Genomic DNA, 3,539 nt, shown 5'->3' with positions numbered 1-3,539 from the left:
TGGAATTTGCCATTAATAATACCCAGGGATTTGGCAAGGAGTAAGAGACACTTTTAAATGCTAAGATGTGTTAATGTTGTGCCAAAGGCTTTTGAGGCATTGTTTTAGTCTAAGAACAACTCTTTATTAAATAAGTTTCAGCAATGTTAGAATCAATCTTAGCCGTACTTGTTTAAACCTTTAACTATAGGATAATGCTTAAGAGGACTAGCATTGCCTTAATGCAACATTTGTCAACACTTGTCTTTCCAATAAGTGTACAAGTGCCAAAAACAGATCAATTCCGTGATTTTCCATCATTTTGTAATGGGTTAAATGTATCCAGAATGTTTTCCATGGTAGTGTCATTTGGGCGGTACAGTAAAAGTTTTCAGGAACTATTATATTATTCCTGCTCTGTAGTTCAGGAGCTGGTCTGTTTTCATTGATGTCAAAATGTTCATCACTCTCTAACACGCCAGATATAGCTGTGCTGTTGATTCCAATATGACTAACAATACCCCTGTGCCATAACTGCAGAGGGGTTTGTCCTCTTTCAGTTGACAGTCCATGGTTATTCCACATGTCCCTAAATTCCCTAACTGCCTTCTGGATCCAAGGTTTGTAAATAAAATGCAAACAAAATACATGAAGCTCACACAGAGAGTCTAGTATACCTTGGTCCTCCATGAAAGTAAACCAGTCTGAATAATAATCTCAAACAACTCTGTTCAGCTCTGCCCATAAACGTTCAATCCTTTGATTATGGACACTGTGGCTCATAATGACACCACCTTTTAGTCCTCTTCTATTTAACATGTAACGTGCAACCTCTATGTTTTCCATGCCATCTAACCCTTGATGGCAATCCAAAGTTTTGAACCCCTTCTTGGAAAAAAGGCAGAGCACTTAATGCTCTATTATTGGTCAGACAGTCGAGATAAATAATGGTGCAGCTATATCCATCAACACACCCGTGGAAAACCAGCCTGACCAGTTTATGGCTTCCGTCTATAGGCCTGTCAAGAGAGAGATCACTCACTAGTAGCTTATATTTATTAAGTGTTTAATTGGACTGTTCTAATTGTTTTATAATGTCACGTGGAATAGCCCCTTAGGAAAATTAACCTTCGTTTAGTAAAAGTGTAGCTTACATGATTTTTGCGGGATGATTTATATTACAACATAAACACAAAACTTAATTCATTAACATTAGTTCATTTTAAGGGATATTTTAATGAAGTTGTCAAATAACTGCTGGACATACCACAGTTGGTTAGGAGTTTGCACAGAATCAATTCTTCTTCTGACAGCACATCGGCGCCTGAGTGACCTTCCAATAGGACCTTTGTCTAAACAAAGGAAAACTTTGTCTCACCCTCCAACGCTGGATGCGGATGGAGCGAGACCGGAGACTGCCCAGAATATCTGACAAGTGTGTTCAACTCATAGTTAGAGAGTTCTGCAAACTCCAACGGTCTGATTCCAAAATGCTGCGTTTGTGAATTTTATTTTGTATGTATGTGCGAGTGTTTTATGGATGTGTATGCGTGCATCAAGTTTATATTCATGTGCGAGTGTTTGTAGGTGTATATGCATGGATTGAGTTTATACATATAAGCAAGTGTCTATAGGTGTATGCATGCGTCATGTTTATATGCATATGCAAGTTATTCACAAGTGTTTATGCATTCATTACTAACATAAGATGTATTGGTATGGATTTCATATTAGTGTACACGTGTATTTCATATTTTCTTTTGAACATCCAATAGTATACATGTATATGCGATGTGAGTAATTTTTATGTTTTATGTATGTATTGATAAGCGAAGTTTGATTTAAATCCTACGTGGCGCCTCATAGATCTCCCGTTTTATAATTTAGTCAGATGTGAACAGCAACAGACATCAAGGCCCCCAAATTCAATAAGGATTTTTTTTTAACATACTGTATTCATTATTAGTAAAAAAGACTTGTTTTTATTGTGATGATTCATTGCAATTACTTTAACTTTAACAAGTGGCTCAAAAGCAAACTAACATATTTTTTTTTTTCCAAAAAAAAAGGACATCAAGTTGAGATGACGCTGTGTAAGGTGTTTTAAAGCTTTTGTGAACTTTATTCAGAAAGAGAAAAACTGCACATTTAGTATATGTACACAGAGATATTTATTATCAAATTCGAACATTAATTTTATATTAAATTAGGACAAGTAAATTTTAAATTGTTGAAATAATTATAGTAATAGAAGTAAAAAATAAAGCCTATACCATAATGGTGTGTGAAGGACATTGCACAGTCCCCACCCCAAAAAATGTCGATTACACTTTACATGTGTGTGCACTAGTAAATTTAAAAACATGCTGCACAGAGACAATTTGTGTACTCCAACATTTTGAGAGTGATTAAAAAAACTATTTAACCTTAAATGTGTTTTGTTTGTTGCTGTCTGTTGACTCACTAAAGATGCTCTTAGTTGATGGTCAATCTTCAATGCCACAGTAGTGCAGTTCAGACAGATCATCTGGAAGAAATACAAACATGGATTTAGCTTTGAGTACTTACATCTATCTAACAATTATAAATAACAATTTGAGTAGTTACAATTAGTTACATATGACAGTTGATGTTAATATAATGAATGTAAGGTACATGTTAGTCATAGAATCTAAAGTTGTAATCAACTTAAAAAAAAAGAGAAAAATCAATAAATAAAGATTAATACTTGTCTCTTCAGGGAGAGCGAGGAACAGAGCCCCCCTGAGCCCTGATGTCTCAATGTCATCAAATGTTCACTTCAGGGTGTCAGTTGACATTCAGTAGAATTATAATCATTAATATACAGTGCACCTAATCCTCATGGACTGCGGCAAATTTGCCCGTTTTTACTGTAAGATGTTACCCTACTCTTCCTCCAAAGCATGTGAAAGTTCTCCAACATGGTCCTCATGGCTCCTGCAGCAGGACTATGTCTATGGCATGTTCACAGGTGAGACCCTGGGCATCTTTCTCCTGGTGTTTGTCGGAGTCAGTAGAAAGTTCTCTTCAGTGTCCTATTGTACTGTGACCTATATTAACCCTGTAAACCGTTTGTGTCATACGAACTCTTTCACTTGTGCATGTGCAATAATTATTTGTTCATTAAACAGGCATGAAAATATCCTATCATAACAGGGTATATACAGGAATCATGGAGTTAAATTTAATACCTTTTAAGACCTTTTTAAGACTCTTTCCATACATTTTAAGACCTCATCGTCACTCCAAGTTTTAACCGGTTACATCGGCGACACTTTAACTTACATTTACTATATATTGTGTAAGACAGCACAACTAAACAGACTTACTTTGTGATAACTCCTTATCAATACAACATAATTCAGAAGTGGGGGAACGAAGCACAAGATAATTAATTAATTGAGTGACTAACCAATGCAACCCAAGAAACAAGAATTAGACCAATAAACAAAACAACTGACAAAACTTATTGAGGAGGCAAAATAAAGCTCTCCGAGCTAACGGGGCAATGAGTTCTCACAGTATATTCAAAAGATGTA

The 3,539-nt window shown here is 35.7% G+C and overlaps 1 pseudogene; it reads right to left on the bottom strand.

Annotated features, from left to right (window-relative positions):
• Positions 1-207: 207 nt before the first annotated feature.
• Positions 208-2,932, bottom strand: LOC107569027 (uncharacterized; annotated as a pseudogene).
• Between the last annotated feature and the right edge of the window lie 607 nt (positions 2,933-3,539).

The sequence above is a fragment of the Sinocyclocheilus grahami genome, unplaced genomic scaffold, assembly GCF_001515645.1.
Source record: "Sinocyclocheilus grahami isolate Dianchi unplaced genomic scaffold, SAMN03320097.WGS_v1.1 scaffold1304.1, whole genome shotgun sequence".
Taxonomy (NCBI): domain Eukaryota; kingdom Metazoa; phylum Chordata; class Actinopteri; order Cypriniformes; family Cyprinidae; genus Sinocyclocheilus; species Sinocyclocheilus grahami.
Note: the sequence above shows the minus strand (reverse complement) of the source record. Positions and strands in the feature narration are given on the sequence as shown.